This window comes from Thamnophis sirtalis, unplaced genomic scaffold (assembly GCF_051295495.1).
Source record: "Thamnophis sirtalis isolate CommonGarterSnake01/CBP01778 unplaced genomic scaffold, rThaSir2_p1.2 scaffold_2, whole genome shotgun sequence".
In the NCBI taxonomy this organism is placed as follows: domain Eukaryota; kingdom Metazoa; phylum Chordata; class Lepidosauria; order Squamata; family Natricidae; genus Thamnophis; species Thamnophis sirtalis.
The window spans coordinates 69,858,483-69,873,149 of record NW_028261382.1 but is presented as its reverse complement, the minus strand read 5'-3'; the positions used below and the strand labels follow the sequence as shown (position 1 = coordinate 69,873,149).

General features: G+C 40.2%; 1 protein-coding gene across 1 annotated transcript in view; it reads left to right on the top strand.

Moving 5' to 3' along the window:
- SLC4A5 (solute carrier family 4 member 5) overlaps window positions 1-14,667 on the top strand; it is a 104,740-nt gene that overhangs the window by 9,854 nt on the left and 80,219 nt on the right. The gene's annotated exons all lie outside the window — the stretch shown is intronic.

Sequence of the window (14,667 nt, the reverse complement as noted above, 5' to 3'; positions counted from 1 at the left end):
ATAAAAATAGGGGTGAACTAGGGTGTGCCTAGAAGAATCTCCAATAGCTCTCTACTGATGCAGGAATTGTGAGGGCTACCGCCTCCTCATGAATGAGGCTGCCGTATCTGGGCAATCACAGGATAGCAGCTATGAACCAAAGATTTCTGTATTTCTTCGTTGCCATCTACTGGTCAAGCGGGTTTTTACCAGCAATATACAGTATACAAAGGTGTCCATACAGTTATTACTTAGCAAACAAAAGTGGAACCTGCAACACAAATGCTAAACACAATACAACAGACTTACAGCCACAACAGATTTACAACATCTCTTCCCATTGGTTATTAAGAGCATGTCACTGCAGATAGTTAACTGAGACATCACATGGCCTTGACTTGGGATTTTACTGCAGCTTCTCCTTTGATTTTGCTTATCAAAAGCCAGTTGTGAAGGTCGAAATGATGATCGCACGACTGCAGGATGCCATGACGGTTGTAAGTTCAAGAACTGGCCACAAAGTCAATTTTTCAGCTTAGAACAATTGTTAAACAGGGTAGTCTACCTCTATATGCTTTCAAACCAAAGCAAGTGGGTGGTTTAAGACATGTATAAAAATTGATTGAATTGCATCACCACCTATAGCAAAGGTTGAATCAGATTCAAATTTGTCATCATATGCAAAATAATTACTTCTTAACTTCTTGCTTTTTGGTGTTAGTATAGCTGAAAATTATACTTTTTAAAAAGCGAGTTAAAAATTAAATTGCAATGTAGACTCTGTGTCAGTGTTCCAAATACCATGCAGAATTAAATCAGAGTCGAAGGCAAAACTATGCTTAAAGTTCCAATTTAATAAGACAGGCATGTTGGCATCGTGCTGTGGGATTCCAACTCTGGAAGTTACATCAGAATCCCACCCAGTTAAAAGTTCATGATCTTGTCCCCACACCCACAGTTCATCACATGGTCCAATCTTCTTCCACACTGGCGTCTCCACCCAGCTACTTCCGGTCAGGTGTGAAAGTGCGGAGACAAAGGATGACATTGGCTTCTAGTAAAGAATGAAAAACAATACATTCCACAATCCTACTCCTTCTATTCCCCCCTCCCATTGACTATACTAAAAAAACAGCATAATGAAATAAGAGAAAGTGTGGCAGGCTAAAATTCTAAAAGGAATATAAATGCAGGCCTGACACTCTGTGTAGCTCTCTAGAACCTGTGGCTTGTCCCACCCTCAAGCCAAAAGTTCCTAAAAAGCCTTGTCCCACCCCCCAAAGCTTCCCTCTGCCACCCTTTTTTGTGGTCTTTTTTATTGCTTCATATTCTGCTTGAATTGGATTCCTGTCAACAATTGCCCCTTATATTTCTTTCCTTTTTTTCTGCTATAAATCAGAGAGTGGTAGAATCCATTGATCACTGTTTCAATAAGAATCATAGGAATTCAGTATACTTTAGAAGGAATATATGGCATAATAACATAAGACTGTTGCAAACTGAAATGGAAATTCAAATTTAAAAAGGTCATTCATTCTAGCATGAACTTTATTGAGCTTCACAGCATTTATCTATTATCTATCTATCTATCTATCTATCTGTATCTATCTATTATTTATTTAATTTAGTGGCATTCCATCTTACCACAGGGTAATTCTGAGTGGTTTACAATGTTAAAAAGATAAAACTATACAAAATGTACAGAGGTCATATATAAAATACTACAAATATACAAAATATTAGCTATAACTAAAAGATGAGAAGGGAGGGAATAGAATCAGCAAGAGGGCGGCTTCTGTTGTTATTCTGTCAACTCCCCCCAGCCTGATGCTCCCCCATTGGACCCCCACCCAATAGAACCAACTCCTAGAGCCAGCTTTTCCAGTTCTTGCAGTCAGGTTGGTTGGAGCGTGCAAGATGTTCCAAAGGGCAGAAAAGGATCTCCTCCTGAACCTGCCAGTCGGAACCTCTCGGCCAATGGACTTGCAGCCTACCTACTAGAGCTGGGACATGTGGGAAGGGCCAATCCCATTGGGGTGAGAGGGTCCCTCACGTGGTTTGGACCCAGGCCAGGAAGGGCTTCAAAGGGGTTTGCCAACCCCTTGAACCATACCAGCAGCCAGGGCAGCTCATGGGGCAGTGGTGTTATAGGGACCATTCTTGGGACCCCAAGAACTGCCTGCCCTGCCCCTCTGCACCAGCTGTACGTGCGAGTGATCGTGGGCGCACCGCGGTTCACCCACATAACACCTATCCTCTGCGAGCTGCGCTGGCTACCTGTTGACCTCCGGGTGCGCTTCAGGGTGCTACTTACCATCCATAAAGCCCTCCATGGTAGTGGGTCTGAATACTTGAGAGACCGCCTTCTGCCGATTACCTCCCTCCGTCCCATCAGATCGCACAGATTGGGCCTCCTCCGAATTCCATCCGCCAGTCAGTGCCGACTGGCGACTACGCGGAGGAGAGCCTTCTCAGTAGCAGCTCCGACCCTTTGGAACGATCTCCCCGTGGAGATTCGTACCCTCACCACCGTCCAGACCTTCCGCACAGCCCTTAAGACCTGGCTATCCCGTCAGGCCTGGGGATAAGATTTTAATCCGCCCCACCCGAATGCTGAGTGAATGTTGTGTTTTACTGTTTTGTTTTACTTTATTCACATTTATGTTTTCTCTTGCACTCCCTCCTACGAGTTGTAAGCCGCCCTGAGTCCCCTCAGGGAAAAGGGCGGCCTATAAATGCCAAATAAAACTCTAAAAAAAAACTCTGTAGCTTCTGAAGGCTCTTCAGAGGTAGCCCCATGTAGAGCCCGATTGCTACCAAACCTTTTTGAGTGCCCATTACATTCCAAGCAACTTTTAGAATTAATTAATTAATAATTAATAATTAAGACTGGAATATATATCAGTGATAAATCAACTTCTACTGATCGTCTCTTACAATATTCAAAGCTGGGAACAGATTTTAGAGCATTGTAGAAGGAGTCCCTTAGCTAAAGATACCTAAAAGATGAAGCTCTCCTCCAAGGGCAGAATCCAAAAGCAACTTCTATTTTAGAAAGAAAGGAGCTGTTTCAAATAGCCATTTTAATTGTTGGATCTCAGCCTAGGATGTAGCAGGGAATGTGACTAGTTCTGCTTTTGGAATGGCTGCAGCCCAAAACAGAAATGTTCTCTTCAGCCTACTTGATAAGCTACTTAGGAAAGCTTAATAGGCTGCATACCACAATAGATGCTTACTTTCTATGGTGTTCTCAGAAAGGCATCCTGCTGAGATTTTACACAATCCTTAAGCGGGGTGGAGGAAGTATGTGACACCCCCCCCCCAGTCCTCCTCCTCCTGTCCACAGAGGGCCATTGTCCTGCCTTCTGGAACTTGCTAGTTGGGATGCCCAATCTTTAAAAGTGAGGGTTTCCTTTGGCAACGTGGTCCTTTGTTTATGTGACATTGGCGTGAACAGGGACATTGTACTCACTTGTTTTGCAGAAAGGAACACGTGTGTAAGCAATCAGAAGCAAAATGTTGGAGGAAGATGTCCCACACTCCCCTCATTCTTGAAAATGACCCCATAAAACGATTCCAGAGCCAGGCCCACCTCTCAGCACCTTTGTCTCCAGACCAGTGCAGGCAGCCATAGTTCTAGAAACACACACAGCTTTTCAGGGTCTTTTGTGATTCCCTCTTCAGAGCTGGTTAACAACTGCTTTGTGTAGCAATCACCACAAGCCCTTGCAATGCAAGAGGCAAAACATGACTTGTGCAGGAAGACTGTAAGAGCTGCTCAGCGAAGTGGGGACAGCTCCCTTAAAGGCCCCTTCCTACTCCGTTCTTATTGAAACCAAGTAGATGCTCAGTGGCTCTCTTGGAAGCTGGTTTCATCTTCCTAAGGGAAAACTCTGGCTGTCACCGTACTGTTTGAGGAAGATGGAGGAAAACCCCTACCAATATTGACATGGTTGTTTAGTGCTAGTTCCGTGCTATTGGGAGGGAGGGCTTGATTCAACTGGGTTAAGGTTCCTGAAATGCAAAACAAAGAACTAAATTAGTTCCATTCTCTCATCATGGATCATCCGACTGTTGTGTCCCTGGCTCTGCAGTCTAGGTAGCCTTACGGTCTCTGGATAGGAAAGGGAAATATGTCCCTTCCAACACGGGCGTGTTTCTACCCCTCTCCTTTGCGCAGAGCACCCCCAGCAGCCCTGCCTCTTCACACAGAAGCTACATTGATTTGGTGGTTTTGTGTCATGAGGGCTGGGAGTGAAGGAGAGGATTGATATGCCTCATAATCTGGTTATTCAAGTAAACAGAAGGTGGGGATTACTTTTGTGGCTGCAGCTCCTGTTAAGTCTCTGAAGCTAGGAAGAGCTGGGGGTAGTGCTGTGATCAGCTCTTTTGCCTGAAAAAAATGGGGGAAAAGTTCCAACCATTTCTAGGTAAGAAACGGTTCCATGTACTTTCAATTTTTTTTAAAAAAAAGTCATTGGGGAAGTTCCAATATATGCATGTCTGAGGTTTGTTGAAAGTTTAGGAAGTTCTGAAGGGAAGCCCAGGGCAGGGCAACCGATTTTGCCTCTTCTAGCAAGCGATGCAACTGTTTACATACAAGAGGGACATTTAGGTAAGCTTCCAGGTCATATAAGACAGGTGGCAACCAGAGGGACTCTGGCACAGCCAGGCTTGTCCTCTTTTTTCTGGACAAACTCTGAGAACGAAAGGTGTTTCTGAAAGTGTGGGGTTGAGAAAGAGAGGCAGTGGACCTATCACCACTAACAGCAAAGTAGCAACCTCCCCAGAACTCTTGAAGGGAATCTTCTAGGAAGCCGGCACCTTTGAGCTGGAAACTCTGATTTGGGAACTTTGAGGAGTAGGAAAATGACCCTGAAGAAACTGGCCTCTTGCCTAGAAAGACACCTTCAAGATTTATTAGAACTCCATAATAAAGAAGGTAAAAGTTGGAATTCCTATTGGATCTTATTGTAATACCAGGAATGTGCCTCCTGCATTTGAATTTAATCAGAGATTGCATGTACTTGAATAATCCCCAGATGTTCTTTAAAACAAACAGCCTTTTTAAATGTAAAATAATGTAAGTGGAATGCAAACAAGGAAAAAGAAAATAATAAAAGGATGTACTGCCTTGAGAACACATCTTCCAGAGGCGACAGTTATAAATGAATACAAAGTAGAAAACGAATTTCTGTCTTAGATGTTTTCTAAATTTTCTAATTTGATTTGAAGTATTTAGATGCAATTGCTACAGCACATTAAAAACCAGACTGTCATCAGGGCTCTAGGATGTGTGAAAGGATTGGTTCGGTGGTTAGGAAATCACATCTGCCAGCTTCTTCACAACTCAGGCATGTAATTCATCTGGTCCTGGTGATTTGAACTGATCTAGGGTGGGCAGACGTTCTCTTACCATTTTCTGGCCTATTTTAATTTGTATTCCTAGCCTGCCTTTCACAGTTCTATTTTTGGTAGATCGGGCTATTTTTTCCTTCTGCATGCAGATAGATGCAAAGAATGAATTAAGCAGCTCTGCTTTCTCCCTGCTGCATGTAACTTCCTTTCCATCTTCTCCCATTAGTGGACTGATGGTTTCCTTGTCTTTTTTCTTGCTTTTAATCTGTTGAAAGAACATTTTTAATTATTATTATTGACATTTCTTGCAAGCCTTAGTTCATTGTGAGCCTTAGCTTTCTTTACTTCATCTGTGCAGATTTGGTCTATATGCTGGTATTCTGATTAGTTATGAGTCCCTCTTTCCATTTTTTTATACCTATCGTTTTTGTCTTTCAGTTTATCAGAGAGTGTTTGTGCAACTATGCACAACCTTCTTCTTGGATTTCTTATTTTTCCTTTTCAGTGGTATTGTGTTGGACTGAATTTTTATAATCACATTTTTCAGAGTTTCTAAAACTTCTGGAATTGTTTTCCCTTTTAAGATTTTCATCCATGGATACCCCACCCTTCAAAAAAAAAAACCTTTCTCTAAGTTTATTGAAATCGGCTCTTTTAAGATACAACAGAACAACAGAGTTGGAAAGTCTTCTAGTCTAACCCATCCCATTCCAGACAAGTGGCTGGTCAGTCTCTTCTTAAAAGTCTCCATTATTTGAGCACTCACAACTTCTGAATAATTAATCAGCCATTCCACTGATTAATTATTATCACTGTCAGGGAATTTCTCCCTAGTTCTAGGTTGCTTCTCTCCTTGATTAGTTGCCATCCATTGCTTCTTGTCTTGTCTTCTGGTGTTTTGGAAAATAGATTGATCCCCTCTTCTTTGTGGGAAATATTGGAACATCCCAGGGATGTGCAGTCAGGGGAGGCAGGGGAGGCAGAGCCGCACCACTGTCATCATGAAAAGAAAAAAAAATGTAAAAGGAAAAAGGCAAGAGCTGAGGTCAGGCTGAGCTAGTTGCTGCCAGAGTCACCGTGGATGACTCTGCTTAACTGTTTAAAAAAGCCTCTAAAAAAGCACCCTCTACAGGAGGAGGCAGAAGAACGACGTGCCTCATCTAGTCTGACTTTAGGCATTTTATGATCACTCAAGCAGAGTTAAGCAAGGGTTAAAAACCTAAAAATTCCTGACGTAGGTGAGGCACGTCGTTCTCCTGCCTCCTCCTGTAGAGTGTAGTTTGATTGCAGGCAGAGCCACGTTGCCTTTTCAAACACACACACACACACAGACACACACAGACACACACACACCTACCTGGATAAAACTATATAAGCCCAGCTTCACTGATTACAAGTTTGAAAAGGCAATGTGGCTCTGCCTGCAATCAAAGGCTCGGCTCGGCTTCCCTCCGGCTTCTCTGCCTCTTCTCTCACCCCAGCCTGCAAGCAGGAGGTGAGTGGGTGGGTGGGCTTTATTGCGTTTCAGGCATTTCCCACCAGACAGCAGGCTGCATTTGCAATGGTGGAGGTGTTTGGGGAAGGCAGCAGGGGAATGGGGGTGAGTATGGCAAAGGAGCTGCTTTCAAGCCATTGGAAAATATATCCAATCCAACTTCTGTGTTTGTGTTTGTTTGAGAGTGAATGAGAGAGGGAAGGGGGTAGGAGAGATAGTCCAATCCAACTTTTCTGTGTGCGTGTGTCTGTTTGAGAGGGGATGGGAGGGAGGAAGGAGGGGGAGGGAGAAGAAAAAGAATGAAGGAAACTTTTTCGCAAAGGAGAAAAACAAATGGTGTCTCTTTAAACCGGAACTGAACATGCCTGGCTGTGGAATTCTGGTAGAAGTCCACAAGTCTAAAAATTTTTGAAACCCACTACTGTTTCAGTGCCTCATCAGCCATAAACCTTACCGCACTCAAATACTGGAACTCTGTTATCTTGTCACCCCTAGTTCTTCTTTTCACAATTGAACATATTCAATTCCTGCAAATGTTCTTTATACATTTTAGCCTTCATCGTGGGGACCAAAACTGGATGCTATATTCCAAGTTTGGTCTGACCAAGGCGTTATAAAGTAATAATATCACATCTCACAATCTTGATTCTATCCCTCTGTTAATACAGCCTATGATTGTATTGGCTTTTTTGATGGCTGTAGCACATTGGTGGCTCATATTTAAATGATTATTCACTAGGACTCCAAGGTCCTTCTCTCTATTACCACTGCTGTACTATACTTCACCTACGTCTGTACCTGTACATTTGGTTTTTCTTGCTTAAGTATAAAACCATACCCTTTTCTACATTTTATTTCATTTTGTTAGATAGGGCCCAGTGTTCAAGTCTATTGAGATCCATCTGGATCTTGAACCTATCTTCTGGGATATTGACCATTCCTGCTAGTTTGGTGTCATCTGCAAATTTGATGCGTTTTCCTTCTCTTCCCTCATCTAAACCATTTATGAAATGTTAAAGAGTATGGGGCCTAAAACACAACCTTGTGGCACCCCACTGCTTCCTTCCTTCCAGGTAGATGTAGTTCTTTTTTCTTTTTTTTTAACGTTTTTATTTTACACACATAAACCCATCAACAAAAGCAAACACATGACTTAAGACAACATAGGAACAAGAAGTTCCATCATATATCATACAGCAGTTCTGTATCGGTTTCTTTTCAGTTAGTGTTTTCCCTTTCTATACCTTTCTGTCTTACATTCATGGTCTCTTTATTCGTTATCCATTTTTATGTATAATTCTATATTTATTTATACTTAGCTATTTATAACCAAATATTGTTTATCTATAATGTGCTATATATTCTTACTATCATTTATTCTCTTACATACAATTCTAGGTATACATTCTCATGGTTATTCTTTTTCTTTGCCAATCTTATACTATTGTTATTCCATTTAAGAGATTATAGGGTACAGTTTGGATTCTATTGTTTACCATCCCAAGCGTCTGTTATGACACCACCTTACTTTCTCTTTTCTCTCTCCCTTCCTTCTCTACTTCTTTCCTTCCTCCTCTCCTTCCCCTTCTTTCTTCTCTTACCTCACCCCTACTCTTACCCTCTCTCTTCCCCTTCCTACCCTCTCTCCTTCTCTTTTTCTCCCTTCCTCCCTCCTCTTCTTCTCTTTCTCTCCCTTCCACCCACCTTTCCTTATCTCTTTCTTCTTCCCTTACCTCTCCTCCACTCTCCCTCTTCCTTTCCTACTATCTCTCCTTCTCTTTCTCTCCCTTCCATCCTCCTCTCCTTTCCCTTCCTTCTTCCCTCCTTTCTCTACTTCCTTCCTCCTCTCCTCTCCTTCCTTCTTCTGTCCCTTTCTTTTTCTATTGTTATAGGTGTCTCTTTCAAATCTCAATTTGTGTTTTCTTGGGGATGGTATTTCCACAAATTGATATTTCCATATAATTTCATATCATTTCCTTTTTTCTCTTTCGTTCTATAGTCTATATGCCAGCTATCGTCCTGAATTGATTTCACCATTCTTAACCTTCTTATTTTATTAAACATCTGGGCTCTTTTTTTGGGGGGGGTGCATTCAGTCCATTCAAATTTATTGAGATAATTGTTGTTTCTTGATCCATCTTTAACTGGGGTTGTTTTTTTTACTTCTGGTTTGTATCTGACTTTTCCCTCTCGCGCGTTCCTTCTCTGCTCTCTCTCTTTCTTGCCTCTGTTCTTCTCTCCTGTTTCTTTCATAATGTTCTGATGTTTCTTCCTCTTGACCTCTACTTTCCAATTCCTCCTTGCTTCCTTGTTCTATTTCCCTCTTGCGGAATTCTTCATATAATTTCTGTACATCTTCTATATTTTCTATCTTATATCTTTTTCCTTGCCAAGACACTAGAACACCTTCTGGTACCAATCATCTGTACATTATTATGTTTTTATTTAACTGGTTTGTTAAGAATCGGTACTGCCTACGTTGTTCCCGAATTCTTCATGGAATCTGTTTGAGCGTGATCAACTCTTTTCTCTGTAGAGTAATTGTTTCTTCTCTGGTTTTTTTGTACACTTCATCTCTCGTTATTTTTTTAGCAAATCTTACATGCACTTCCCTCAGGAGTCCATGTCTTCTGGCATAATTAGTATGCACCCTATAAGCCTCATCAATGTCTCCTCTCAATTCTTGTTCTTTTTTTAAAAGAGATTCAGTGAGAATTTTAATTACTTTTCCTTCTCCTTCTCTTCCGGTATGTTTTGGAATCTTAGGTAGAATGCAGCTCTTTCATTTTCCAGTCAAATTATTGATAGTTCTAATTCTTTATTAAGTTGTTTATATTCCAATTCCATTTTTTCCATCCTCTGGTCTGATTGTTCTATTTTTTCTTCCATACGCTGGATTTTCTGTTCATTGATTGTTAAGGCCTTCTGTATCTTTTCAATTTTGTCATCTACCATCTTAATAGTTCCTTTCAATTCTCCCATTTCATTTTTCATTTCTTCATGATTCCTCCTTGTTTCTTCATGATTAGTAGTTGTCACTTCTTGGCTTTTTGCCTGTGTCTCTTGTATCATCTGGAGGATTGATTACATGTTCTGCATCATTGGAGCTGGTCCCGCTGTTTCTGCCATCTTTTCACCTTTCTCCAACCCCAACGCACTCTCAATTGATCTTTGATTTGATTTGAGGAGGGGGAATGTTGCTGAGATCACATTGGGTGTAGTTTTTTTTACTAATTTTACTGAAGTTGCCATTTTTATCCCCCTATTTATCCTTGCCCACAATTGCATATAAGTTTTACTTTTACTTCTACTTTGTCAGTAATATCTATGATATAAATAATTGTATATTTCAATACTCAACAATAATTAACTGTCCTTAATATCACATTTCAATCCCTAAACATTCCTATGTAGTATTTTATCCTATTAGATTATTTGGTTTTTGGTCCTTACTTAATATATATCATAGATTTATATATTACACTATTATCTTATACCAATAAATGTCTCTCAATTTTATCAATTATACAAGCATTCAATCCTAGTAATTAGTCTCTCTGTATGTGTATGTACATATATATGTGTGTGTGTGTGTGTGTGTGTGTGTGTGTGTGTGTGTGTCACAACCCCTGGAATGCCCCAATTATGGGAGGAAGCTAATTGCTTCCATTCTCTGTCCATCGGCTCATCACAAGAGACCATCCTCCTATTTATCAGCACAAATACAACATATATATATATATATATATATATATATATATATATATATATATATATATGTATGTATGTATGTATGTATGTATGTATGTATGTATGTATGTATGTATGTGTATATATATATATATATATATATATATATATATATATATATATATATATATATATATATATATATATATATATATATATATATATAAAAGCTTATGTCATCAGAGATTTTCTTACATCAGATTTCAGGGTTCGGATTTACAATCCACTAGGTGTCACCCTTTCCTCAGTCTCACTGTTAATATACACGAAGCAAAATTCTCTTTCCAATACAGTTCTCTATCTATTGTCTCTGGCACTGTTCCAAGCTCTGAGGCAAATAAATGTCAAATACTTATAAATTCAACAAGCAGCAGAAGGAAGAGTGAGCACAAAAGGAAAAGGAACTCAGTGTACCAACCTGACTGTTAAACAATCTCTTCTTTGAGCTTTCCAAATCTTTTCGGCAAATATTATTTTCCACTCCACTCCTGTTTGTCCATGTCGGATTTTCGTTCTCACTGTGGCTAATTCCTTTAGCCTCTTCCGGCTGTCCCTTCTGTTCCAGCGTCTCAGTGTGTCTGCTCCAGTTCTTTTTGGCAAAATTGAGCTGCAAAAATAGCTTCACTCCCGGCGCTTTCTTCTTTCCAGCTAACCCTCTCTACCAGTTTCGCATTGCCTTCCTCTTTCGGTTGTCAGCAATAGTAACAAGTATCCGATTTCCACTGCTTCTCTGTCTATTCGCTCCCTTCTTATGCGGTCGCCATCGCTGCGGTCCTAACCAAATGGCAGGATAGTTCCTCGTCCATTTAGGGGGTTTCTCCTATCCGCAGGAGGATTTGCCTTATCACCCCAGCGTCTACAGAGTATCTCCTTTAATCTGTTGGTCCCTTCAGGATCAACAGTGCTCAAAAAAGAGCCCAAATGAAGACGTTAGAGTTAGAGGTTAGGAGAGCTTCCTTCCCTCCACTCTAAGCACGGTGAGGTCACCACAGGAAGTCCTAGATGTAGTTCTATTACAGACTATATATTGAATGTGATTTATCAACCAGTTACAAATCCATCTAGTGGTGATGCTGTCTATCTCACATATTTCTAATTTACTAAAAAGTAGGATGTTGTCAAATGCCTTTCTGAAGTCTAGATATACTATGTCCACAGCATTTTTCTGGTCCACTAGATACTTTGTCAAAGAATAAAACAAGATTTATTTGGCATGATCTGTTTTTGACAACCCCGTGTTGGCTTTTGTCTATAATTTAGTTTGTTTGTAGGTACTTGAAAATCTGTTGCTTGATTATGTAAGACACTAGTTTGATTTTGTTTTATTACTCGTGTCTGGATTATATTAATTTCCAATATGATATGGTCACTCTCCCCTAAGGTCCCTAGAACTTCAACCCCCTCTATCATTTCATCTCTGCTAGTGAAAATTAGGTCCAGTATAACTAGCCCACTAGTTCCTTTACCATTTTAGAGACAAAGGTGTCAATTAAGCTCGTAAAGAACCTGTTCAATCTCCCATATGATGCAGAGCTTGTTTTCCAGTTGATGTCAGGGTAGTTAAAGTTCTCCATTACTACTGTCTTATGTTTCCTACATGCATTAGTTAACTGGTTAGCAAAAAGTTCATCTATTTCTTCTGCTTGGTTGGGTAGCCAATAGTATACACCTATGGCAAATTTGGTAAGTACTGCTTCTACCCCCTTCTCTAAACCATTTATGAAGAAGCTGAAGAATATTGGGCCTAAAACAGAACAATGGGGTATCCCACTGCTTACTTTGCCCATGTAGATATAGTTTCATTAAGGACTAGACATTGAGTGTGGTTAGTGAGCCAGTAACAAATCCATGTGGTGGTGATGCTATACAGGTGAAACTTGAAAAATTAGAATATTGTGCAAAAGTTCATTTATTTCAGTAATGCAACTTAAAGGTGAAACTAATATATGAGATGGACTCATTACATGCAAAGGAAGATAGTTCACACCGTGGTGTGTCATAATTGTGATGATTATGACATACAGCTCATGAAAACCCCAAATCCACCATCTCAGAAAATTAGAATATTACATGCAATCAATAAAACAAGGATTGTACATAGAACAATATCGGACCTCTGAAAAGTATAAGCATGCATATGTGCCCAGTACCTGGTTTGGGCCCCTTTTGCAGCAATTACTGCCTCAATGCAGCGTGGCATGGAAGCTATCAGCCTGTGGCACTGCTGAGGTGTTATGGAAAACCAGGATGCTTCAATAGCAGCCTTCAGCTCTTCTGCATTGTTCGGTCTCATGTCTCTCATTTTTCTCTTGGCAATGCCCCATAGATTCTCTTTGGGGTTTTCATGAGCTGTATGTCATAATCATCACAATTATGACAAATCACAACTTGAACTATCTTGCTTTGCATGTAATGTCTATCTCATATATTAGTTTCACCTTTTAAGTTGCATTACTGAAATAAATGAACTTTTGCACGATATTCTAATTTTTTGAGTTTCACCTGTATATCCCACAGTTTTATAGCTTACCAAGAAGTAAACTATGGTCCACTTGGTCAAATGCCTTACTGAAGTCTAAGTAAACTCTGCCAACAGCATTTCTCTGATTCACTAATTTAGTCACTTTAGTCTAAGAATGCAATATGTTTTGTTTGGCATGATCTATTTTTGACAAACCCATGTTAGCTTCTAGTAAGCTTTGCTTGTTTCTAGGTATTCACAGATCCATTGTTTGATTATCATTTTGGGGATCTTTCCAGGTATTGATATGAGGTTAATTTATCTGTAGTTTCCTGCGTCCATTTTTCCCCTTTTTTGAATTTGGGAACCACATCAGCCAGTCCTCTGGTAGTTTCCTGGTGCTCCAGGATCTTTGAAAGATATGGTTCAGTGTTTCTAAAATGCCTGACAGACAGCTCCTTCAGAACTCTGGGTGGTAATCCATCTGATCCTAGCAATTTAAACACCCAAACCCTGGTGATTTCACAGGTATAGCCCATTGTCTTTAGCAATTTTCTCACTCTTTGAATGTATTCTTTATTAATCATATTTTAAACTTGTCCAATTATGTTATTGAACTGTAAAATGCCCACATACTTGTAGGCTTCCTCTGACAACTCCTGATGGTCTGGCCATTCAGCTTTTGAATTCCATATTTGTTTGTGATTTCACTCCACTTTACTGCTATTGTAGCACATTTCTAAGATAAATTCCATTGCTATATCTATGCTACAAATTCTTACAGTGTTGTCAATGACTAGATTTTGATTTCTGATATTCCATAAAGTATGTATATATGTAACATAATTACATGATAATATATAAAAATATTTATTATATTGTTACATTGTGTAAGGTTTATTACTGTTGTTTACTGGGGGAAAAACCACTGGTTTGGTTCACACGTCATGCTAAACCATAGACCACAATCTGGGTTCACACGCCATTCTGAACTACTAGATGACAAATGCTATTTTATGTTTGCCCTTCCTAGCCCCAAAGATCCCTGGATAGTCCAGAAATAGATTTACCAACCAAATGTTGAGGTCTGGAGTGCTTTGCCTATAGTTCCTTGGTCCTGGCAGTTCAGTGTTAATGCTCTTAGTTAGGTTAATCAGATTAGGCTAAAATACAATGATTATCCTATTTTTTTTCTTCAACCTTTATGGTGGAAAAGCCTCATGTTAAACTAGTAGGAATTGTAATGAACATGGGGCACATTTATTTGCTGGCTCAGTTTTCCTTCATTCTTGTGACCAATGTGCCCCTCCGCTCGAGTGCTTGGGGGCCAGCCGTGTCTCTGGGAGGCTGTTGCCCCTCCCCACTCCCATTGGGGATAGGGAACGGGATGCCAATCTTATTCTTTGTCTTAGGTGGCAATATCTCCAGTCCCAGCCCTGGAAGCTTAACGCTCACTCTGGAAGAGCAAGTGAAGGCGTTCTGAAATCAGGCATTGTGATCACTAGCAAATAAATCCAAAGGAAACCTGCTGGGCAATAGAGGGAATGACAGTCTGGCTGGGGTCAAACACTTAAGCTGGGGGGGCAGCCAATTTTCTCTCTCTCTCTTCACATAGTATTTTTGA